We start from the raw sequence: 10401 nt of genomic DNA on the forward strand, positions 1-10401 counted from the left end.
TTGACGAATGATCTATACGGTCCGAGCTGATAAAATCAGAGCAATCATATGCCAAATTAAAATGAAATCACAGGACAAGATAAATCTTTTACCGGGACGAAGTCCCTGTTTCTAGCGCCAAATTGTGAGCACACGAACCACGTGCGTGTCCGAACGCTCACAATCAATCTTTAACATCTAAGGAGATTACGGTGATGGTACCCTGGTGTTGATTCATTGGCTCAAAACCTTCGGGTTTATCATGGCCTCCTCCAACCACTCCAGGCGTGGCGTTTGTGCATGAGATATAAATATTAAGGAAAACAAAACACATAAGCAAACACGTGTGGAGCTAAATGAATGTAAAGTGCTGAAATGTAAATAAAACCAAGGTTTACGTGGTTCAGCACTAAGGCCTACATCCACGGGATTTGTTGTTCTACTATGTTCTTCACGGTTACACGAACAGTTGAATGATTTTTGGGGTTTACATGTTTCTCTCCTCTCAGGGATTAACCTACCTTTGCTATTTCTCTCTCTCTCTCTTTCCTTCCCTTCCTGATATTTTTTCCCTCCCCCTCCTCTTGGTGGAGATTGGGTATTTATAAGGTTAGAACGTGGGTCCCATCTCTGAAGACCGTTGGAACCTTATCTTCTTGTGTCCTTTCGTCCATCGCGCGGAGGTCTGCGTTTCCCCCTTGATCCCGCAGAGGCATCCTCGCTCGTTCCACAGGTTGGTCGACACGTACACTGCTCGGAGTGTTTAATGTGGGTAGTTGAGGGGTCTGCTCGTGTCAGACAAGTGTCTTCTGCCCCTGCCAGTCCGTGTCAGCTAACTTTCTCTCCACCGTTGATCTTGGCTTTTCTTTTGGGGATGAGATAAAGTAACTCCTCGGGGTTTATTTGGTGTTTCGTGACCCATCATGTTTCGATGTTTTTGGCCTGCATGCTTTCCACGTGCCTCTTTATATACACGTGTCTGATAGTGAGATATATGTGTACACAATACCCATCATTGTGATTACGTATCCAGTTTATTAAGGAAACTTAGTTTTTGTTTTCAGTTTTTCGTTTATCTACGCACAACACAAGTTGTCACTATTTGGAACCATAAATCCAAATGAAAAGCAAAAAAAGCTTAACCATCTAAGCAAAGTTGTCCAAGTCAGGTAGGTGATTTCCATAACCGATCATGGCGACCAAGTCTCATCATTAGTGTGTGATCCGACTGTAATTGGATCAATGGTTGAAAACCTTACCATTGTAGCCTCTTACTTATTCCAATAATAAAATGGTTCTCCAAATATATGGTTACTTATTCCACTTTATTTTTTTAAAGAGAAAAAACATTTGATTATTCTTAATAAATGAATAAAAAAAACGGAAATGCTATTTGACTCACTATTTTCCACCTCCCTACAATCTTAACCACACATCCAAATTTAGATTCACATTCAGGTAATGACAGGGTTCACCAATCTCCAAATGTGGGATTTAGATTGTAGGGAGATGGATAGGGAGGTGGAAAAGAGGAAGCCAAATAGCACTGCCGTAATTCATAAAAAAAAAAAATTAATAAAAAAAAGATTACTAATTCGCAGTAGTTTTTGTCTGATACAGTAGAGTATTTGTTGTTGGGTCTCAGCAGAGGCTAGCCGGCCTTGCCAAGGTTAAGGCAAAGGCTATTGTGGCCAGGTCTAAGGCAGGTAACTGGCATAACCGGTCAGTGCGGCCAAGTCTCATGCGTACCGTTTGATTTGACTACAATGTTCCAGGAGACAAAAAGTCTTGTTAAGACAATACCAGAAGCCAAGCAGCCGCTCCCAAATGAAACTGGTTCAGTTCAGTTCAGACAAAAAATTAGGGTTACCAATTTCAAGAAGAAGAAAAAGAAGAGAGGAAATTTCTATTCTACAGGTATGAAAGATCCACCAATTCCATTAATTTTTGGTCATAATACTGTGATTTAATTTTCAAAGGTTTCATTTTTATTTTCCCCTTTCTAATATCTCAAACTACACACTGGTTTCAATTGATTTCTTTGATAATATTGAAGAAATGTTTGGTTTTTATTGCAGATATGATGTTAAGATGTCTTTTAGAAGATCCAAGCATCTCTATGGTATTTGGAAATGAGGGATTAGCTCATGAATCCAGCTCCAGATCTGGAGGTTTTATCTGAAACTATGGATGTGTGGTGGTAATTGGGTACTTTTGACAGCTGAGGGTGTGACAAAATGATGTGTTGATTTCAAAATTTTGATATATTGATTTAGCTATTTTGTTGTGAATATTTGGGGGTCTGGATTGCATGGTATAATGAAAAATTAGATAGAGTTTAAAGGATGATATGTTTGTATATGCTTTAGATGTGTTGGATTTGGATAGTAACAACCAGAATATTGATATTGAACAACCCGATGTTGAGATTGATGAAAGTAGTGATGGGATTTGGAAGAACCCAGAGAGAGAAGAAGGGAGTTTGGCATACCGGAATCTGGTTCTCCTTGGATGGAAGAAGGTGGACAAGCTCGTGTATCTGTTTCTGAAGTTTCGCTAAAATGTTGAACAAAGACACAATGAGTATGAGCTGAGGAAGAAACAGATGGTTTCGGAATTCTTTTCAGAGCTGCTTTCCTGCAAAAGATAGGGGTATTGCTTTCGGTGAGAAGTTAAATCAACTTGAAGCGGATACTGGAGAACTGTTGAAATAAGGAGAAGAATTGTTGGCAGATGCAGTCTTCAAGACTAAGATTGGTTGGCATAGGTATGTGTGGAGGAACTGCGCGGATCCTTCCATAGCAGCACAAGCATGAAACGGTTGAGGAGTTGTTGTGCTAGTGATTCTAATCTTAGAAGAACAGGAGTGCCTTTGGTTTTCATGAGTTTATGAACTTTGCAACGGTGAGAATACTGAGCCAGCAATGAGTTGGAAGGAGTTTTTTGAGCTGTGCCAAGTCAAGGCATCTGCATTAAGAATCTGGTCGAGGCATGATAACCTCGAGAAGGTAGAGATAAGGCGGAGGGCCCTGGCGCATTGTCATCATCATATAGGAGAAGTGATATTCTTCGAAGATTCAGGGATCTTAGACTGTGAGTGGTTCTGGTGGGAAGTGCTTACTCAATTGGTGAAGTTTGATTGCCCAAGCCAGGCATCTTTGGAAAAGAATGTATGTATGCCAAAGAAAGAACTGGATAGAACTCTTGAAAAGATGTTTACAAAGTCGCATTCCAGGCATGAGCTTTTCGGGAATTTTTGGAGTCTGGTGATCGGATGATGTTAAAACTAGAACTGCGCCAGGAACAAGATCCAGATGATACAAATTCGCGGCTTCTACGAATTTCACTTTTTCAAGAAGGGAGAGGAAGATCACAAATATGGAAAATATCAGTGCCAGATTGCATTTACATGTTGAGTGGGCCGTTTCGGACGGCACTCTTCTCACTCCAGGCTTCTTTCCCAGGTTACAGGTACAGAATGCTATATGTCATTATATTTTGTTATGTTTTCAAATCGAATTCAAATGTATGCACGCAAACAGGGAAACAAGAAATTTTGGGGCTAATCATGTCACTTGTTTCTGGGTGCAGGTATACCTATCTACACAACAAGATCTCCAAGTGGCAGAATCAGCAAGGAGCAACTTACTGTCTTGGGAAATACGTCATCTCGCTATCTATCAACGGAATATATAGTGATGTACTTGCTTGCGTATCCTAAAAAAAACCTGACTGAAACTCCAAGACTCTTGGGGCAGCTCATAGTTCCAACCATTCAAAGCCAACTCCAGATCTAGATGTTTTATTTGAAACTATTGATATGTGGTGGTGGTAATTGGGTACTCGGAGGAAGGAAAAAATGTTGTGTTGATTTCAAAATTTTACTATATTGTGAATATTTCGGGGTCTGAATTTCATGGTATAATGAAATATTAGAGAGAGTTTGAAGGATGAACTGCGCACATCCTTCCATAGCAGCACTAGTATGGAACTCTTGAGTAGTGGTCGTGTTCTAATCATAGAAGAGGAGTTCCAGCAGTGAGTCGGTAGGAGTATTGTGAGCTGTGCCAAGTGAAGGTGTCAGCGTTGAGAATCCGGTCGAGGCATGATAACGTCGAGAAGGTATCCTCATCTTGCTATCTATCAAGGGAATACAGTGATGTCCTTGGTTGCATGTTCTAGAAAAAATCTGACCAAAACTCTAATGCTCTTGCGGCAGCTCATAGTTCCAACAATCCAGAGCCTCTGCCGTGGTCTCAGCTTAACTGAGAATGTCGTCGGCCACCAGAGTGCGTGAAAGATCTGACAGCTCCAAGATACAGGAAATCCCTCTCGGTTCCGGGCAGAGAGCATGTATGATTGATTGTCAACATAGATGGAGTTCAGTTTCTCATGGTGGAAGACTAATCTAATTTTACAGCCTGGGTCTGAGTTTGAAGGAGTTTTGTGAGCTGTGCCAAGTCAAGGCGTCTGCATTAAGAATCCGGCCGAGGCATGATAACGTCGAGAAGGTAGAGATAAGGCGGCGCGCCATGGCGCATTGTCTTCGTGATATTCTTCGAAGATTTAACATTTCGATCTTAGACTGTGAGTGGTTCTGCGTGGAACTTCTTAGTCAATTGGTGAAGCTTGGTTGTTGAAGCCAGTCATGATTAGAAAAGAATGGATTTATGCGAAAGAAAGAACTGGAGAAAATTCTGAAAGAGGAAGTTTACAAAGTCACATTCCAGGAATGCGCTTTTCGAGAATCTAGAGTCCGGTGATGGGATGATGTTAAAACTGGAACCGTGTCATGAACAAGATCCAGATGATACAAAATTCACTGCTTTCAATACCTCCACTTTGAAGAAATCAGGCAGCCATCAGAGAGTTTGCAAGTTAACATCCATTCCGTTCAGAGACTTATTGAGAGAGAGATTCCAAAGATTTGTTGAGTTCCAATTAACTGCGTTCACAGTTGATGCAAGATCATCCATCTCAGTAGGCAAACTCACTCGCCATCTTTGAAAGACCAGCAAGACAAGATACTCAAAAGAGTGGCTCGAGGTTATGAACTTCGCCACGATCTAGTAAAAATTCTATCTAGTTGGAAGTTGGAGAGTTTTGTGAGGTGTGTCAAGGCGTCAGCGTTAAGAATCCGGTCGAGGCATGATAATGTTGAGAAGGTAGAGATAAGGCGGTTTGTCTTCATCGTGTAGGAGAAGTGATATTCTTCGAAGATTCAGGGATCTTAGACGGTGCGTGGTTCTGTGGGGAAGTGCTTACTCAATTGGTGAAGTCTGATTGTCGAAGCCACGCATCTTTAGAAAATAATGGATATATTTCCAGAGAAAGAACTGGGGGAATTTCTTAAGAGGAGGTTTAGCATTCCAGGAATAAGCTTTTCAAGAATTGTTGGAGTCTGGTGATCAAATGATGTTAAAACTGGCAAGATCCAGATGATACAAATTCACATTCCAGGAATGATTTTTTTTGAGAATTTTTGGAGTCTGGTGATTGGATGATGTTAAAACTGGAACTATGTCATGAACAAGATCCAGATGATACCTTCACTTTTTCAAGATCACAAATATGGAAAATATCAATGCCAGGTTGCATTTACATGTTGAGTGTGCCGGTTCGAACGACACTCTTCTCACGCCAGGTTTCTATCCCAGGTTACAGGTACAAAATAAGATCCCCAAGTGGCAGAATCAGCAAGGAGCAACTTACAGTCCCGGGAAATACCCCATCTCGCAATCTATCAACAGAATATATACTGATGTCCTTGCTTGCGTGTTCTAGAAAAAACCGAAACTATTGACATGTGGTGAGGGTGGTAATTGGGTACTTTTGACAGCTGAGGAAGGAACAAATGCTGTGTTGATTCCAAAATTTTAATATATTGTGAATATTTTGGGGGTCTGAATTTCATGGTATAATGGAAAATTAGAGAGAGTGTGAAGGATGATGCATTTGTTGGTGCTTCAGATGTGTTGATATCGAACAAGAAGAGGCTGTTGTTGGATTTGATGAAAGCAGTGATGAGATTCAGAAGAACCCAGAGAAGAAGTGAACTTGATATATAGGAATCTGGTTCTCCTTGGATGAAAGAAAGTGGACAAGCTCGTGTATCCGTTTGCGAAGATTCACTGCTTCCGGAAATGTTGAACAAAACTGTTGCCAGGAGAGACACCGTCTATGGCACGTGAGTACGAGCTGGGAAAGAAACAGATGGTTATGCTACTCATTACACTATTATGAATGGGAAGCTGTAATTCAACCACAAATTACAAATCTAGGTTGGGTTGTTCAGAGATGGATGTTGTTTCGCAGCATTGGGCAGCGCTGAGAAAAACTATTGCTGGCAAGAGTGCATGAGAATGAGAGAGAAGCGGTGTTTTCAGTGTTGCGTGAGGAACTGCGTTCCTGCAGAAGATAGGGGTTGAAGCCGAGAACTGTTGGAAGGGATGAAATAAGGAGAATTCGGACTGGGGTTTTATTAGGTTTTGTTTTAGGGTTTTTGTAATTGATGTATTGTTATCCATGATTTTGGTTTTAATTTCATAGTATCATGAGATTCAAGTTCTTAGAGTTGTATGATTATTATATGATGTTCTTCTTTTGTATTTGTCTTAGATTATCATGCAGCAGACTAACAGTAAGTAACTCTATTCTTTTGTTTAGACTTGTTTTCTGAATATCTAAAACATTAGAAGGGTTGTATACTTGTATGTATGTAACTACACAACCTTATGCAGAGCAACTGTCAGTGTATCATTTCTAGGTATTTTGTATCTTCTTTTGCTATTCACGGTTTGATGTCAATTACGGTTCTCCATCATAGTTTTTCTACTTATGAAGAAGAGATATGAACATTAGAAGTAAGCAGAACTTGTTTACCTCATTAATTCTCATCTACTACAACAAAATTTATTGGTTTTTTGTTTGATTCATGGATTTTTACTTGGCACCAAACGTGGCATGTTCAAATGATTTTTGTTAACGGTATCCACTTTTCGTGGATTTTATAGTGTTTCTTCTTGGTGGTGGTGGTATATATATGGTTATTGAGTTGCAAGTTTTCATGTTTTAGTTAGCAAACGCGTATTTTGTACTCATGTGGATCTCTCCTCCTGTTTGTGCAGTACTCAGACATGGGTGCTGAGAAAGTGCACATCAGCATTGTTGTCGTTGGACATGTCAACAGTGGGAAGTCTACTACCATTGGTCACTTGGTCCACATGCTTGGAGGTATTGACGAATATGCCTTCCAGAGGATCGAGGAGAGGGCTGCTGAGATGAACAGGGCTTCATTCAAATACGCGTGGGTGCTTGACAAACTGAAGGCCGAACGCGAGCGTGGTTTGACCATGGACTACAGACACCAAACTTCCTGTTATCGGTCATTGATACTCCCGGGCATCGTGACTTCATTCACCAAATGATCGCTGGTACCTCAATGGCTGATTGTGCATTGCTGATGATCGACGCAAGCCCAGGCGCCTTTGAAGAAGGCATCTCTCGCAATGGTCATGGTCAGACACGGGAGCACGCTCTTCTTGCCCGCACTTTCGGCATCAGACAGATTATCTGTTGCTGTAACAAGGTAGATACAACTAACTTTAATCTTGTTTCACTTAGTTTTCCATAATCTGCACGGGCATGCCAACCAGGAATCTCCAAGTTTTTTTCTTCGTATGGTAGCAGCTGATAGCTCTTTTCTGCCCACAAAAACGCAGATGGATGCCACCACCCCCGTGTACTCTCTAGATAGGTACAACGAGATTGTGAACAAGACCTCGTCTCTATTGGAGAAAGTTGGCTTCAGGCCCGAACAGTTTACATTCGTTCCAATGTCTGGTTTCGGCGGCGACAACTTGGTTGAGATGTCCCCCAACCTCGGCTGGTTTCAAGGACCAACTCTCATCCAGGCTCTTGACCAGCTCGCTATGCTAACTAGGCCTGCAAAGAAGGAGAACCCCTTGCGTCTTCCTTTAGTGCGTGTACGTATGGTCGATGGTGTTGGCACCGTGGCAGTTGGACGTGTGCAAAGTGGTTCGCTGAAGCCTGGAATGGCTGTAAACTTCGCACCCTTTGATGTGACACAAGAGTTGACTGCTGAAGTCAAGTCTGTGCAGAGGCACAAGTATCACGAAGCTACCCGTGAAGCTCTGCCAGGGGACATTGTAGGATTCAATGTCAGTGGGATCCCTTGGAAGATGTTGGAGCGTGGTCTTGTAGCATCCGACTCAGTGGATGACCGTGCCTGGGGAGCATCCAGCTTCACAGCTCTTGTGTCTGTTCTCGACCACCCTGGTCACATCAGCGAAGGTTACACAGCTAGTCTACACTTGCATACATCCCATGTGCCTGTGACGTTTGTTGAGATCATGAGAACGGTCGCCATGGAAAGTTCAAATGTAATCAAAACTATCGAAAAAAGTCCCCCTTTCCTGCAGAGAAAGGATGTTGCAGAGGTACGAATGGTACCGATGAACCCTGTGGTGTTGGAGTCCAACTCGGAGAACCCACCTCTTGGACGATTTGCTGTCAGAGATCTTGATCTGAACAACACCGTGGCTGTTGGTATTGTTAGGAGCGTGGAGAAGATCATCCCTACAAGACAGCAGAAACTGGAAATGGAGTTAGCCGACGTGGATGCTAAAATCGAAAGCTTAGCAGCGAAGATCAAGGAAATGATATGAAGACTGAAATACACTCGCATTTACTTGGGTTGGCAGGTGATATAGAAAAGGGAAAGAGTTGTCAGAGTTTAAGCACTGTAAGCAAAGAATGCAAGATGATTTGGTTAGGCATAAATTGAAGTTGGATTCATCTTTCTCAAGGAAGGTTTGATTGCAAGGAAGTTGATGACCTCCGTCAGTCTCTGCAGGTTTGTTAGATCTAACTTGTCCTTTGTTTTTATCTGTAATTACTGATTTGCTAATTCACATGTTGTCTGTCTTTTCATATAGAGTTTGGAGAAGGAATTGAAGGATCTGGAGGAAATCAAAGGTGTGCTGAAGAGAGAAATGAAGGTAGCTAAGCACAGCAAGAGCTGAAACTAATGCAGAGAGTACTGAATGACTTCTGGGAATGTTGAACAAAACTGTTGTCATGCCACTCATCACACTAACTAACCAATTACAAAATTAGGTCGTTTGAATTAGTGGGTTGTTTAGCAGCTTTGAGATGTATCGTTTTATATGGGAAAAAAAATTACTGAGAAGAGATATAGATCCTTTGTTAAGATACTGTAATAGTTGTTTCATTGGATGTAACATCATTTGATGAAATTTTTCCTCCATTTTCTATATGAAATATTATGGTTCTGTGTGATTTATTCAGTTACACTCACTAAACTTCAGATTAAACAGTTCCTTCTTTTGATAAATGATAATAATTGAAGGTGAAATATCCATGATCATAATTGAAAATAAAATAAAATAAAATCGGAAACTAAAAAATAGGCACTACCATTTGTTACCAATATCCCTAACAACCCTTTAAAACTTAAAACCAAAAAAAATTAAGGCAAACCAAAAGCTTAGAGAAGCCATTGATACAGTCTTAGTTCGCGGTGGTTGCACTGCAACAGAGCCATACACTCGGCTATTACTCGATCAAGCAAAAAGATTGCAGTCTCATGTAGAACCCAACAGTACTTACCTCCAAAACCGTCTCCTTCACCTCAAAGTGAAATCTGGCAAAACCAATGATGCGGTTAAATTGTTTGGGAAAATACCTACTAAAGATGTGTTCTCATGGAATATAATGTAATGCTCTCAGCATACTCTGAAATGGGCGAGACTGGGAACTTACGGGCAGCTTTTAATGTCTTGCGATTTTAATGTCACCTTCAAGAATGGTCTATGAACAAGCTTAGTGGAAGATGCAAGGAGATAGCTTATCGAGCTCCTTTCTCGATCACAAGGATCCAACAAAGGAATTCTACAACTTCCACAAACCATAACATCTCTTGTGACGTGTATGGACAAAACTTGCATGTGAGGTATACATGCATCACGACACCAATAGACAACTGTGGTGTGTTCACTGTGTTGCGAATCTACCACGTAAAAGAACGGTCTTTTTCCTTTTTCAGACAGTTATAGTCTTGTAATAAAGCTTAACAATTCTGATATGCGGCACATAAACGCGTTCGCATCTTAGGCGGTCATATTGTGGACGCATATCACTTGTTTTTGCAGAAAATTCTCCGGAATAAATAGAATCCATAGAGACGTATAAAGGGCGGAATTATTATTATACACGCCACCACGTCGCCATACTGAGTTTGTCGACGCACAAGAAGAACTATCAAAAATCAAAAAATAAAATAAAAAATAAAAACAAGAGGGAGAGAGAAGCAGATGTTGATTGTGAAACTGTGTAAACTACTAACACTTCTAGTAATTAAGAACATCATGGCCGATGGAG

General features: G+C 41.1%; 1 long non-coding RNA gene and 1 pseudogene across 1 annotated transcript; both read left to right on the forward strand.

Moving 5' to 3' along the window:
* Positions 1-1763: 1763 nt before the first annotated feature.
* On the forward strand, positions 1764-6617 carry LOC113341376. Its single transcript, XR_003355908.1, has 3 exons — positions 1764-1896; positions 2058-3450; positions 3571-6617. It is a non-coding gene; the product is annotated as an uncharacterized LOC113341376 (long non-coding RNA).
* Positions 6618-7109: 492 nt separating this feature from the next.
* LOC113341322 lies at positions 7110-9282 on the forward strand (annotated as a pseudogene).
* Positions 9283-10401: the final 1119 nt, after the last annotated feature.

This window comes from Papaver somniferum, unplaced genomic scaffold (genome assembly GCF_003573695.1).
Source record: "Papaver somniferum cultivar HN1 unplaced genomic scaffold, ASM357369v1 unplaced-scaffold_29, whole genome shotgun sequence".
In the NCBI taxonomy this organism is placed as follows: Eukaryota; Viridiplantae; Streptophyta; class Magnoliopsida; order Ranunculales; family Papaveraceae; genus Papaver; species Papaver somniferum.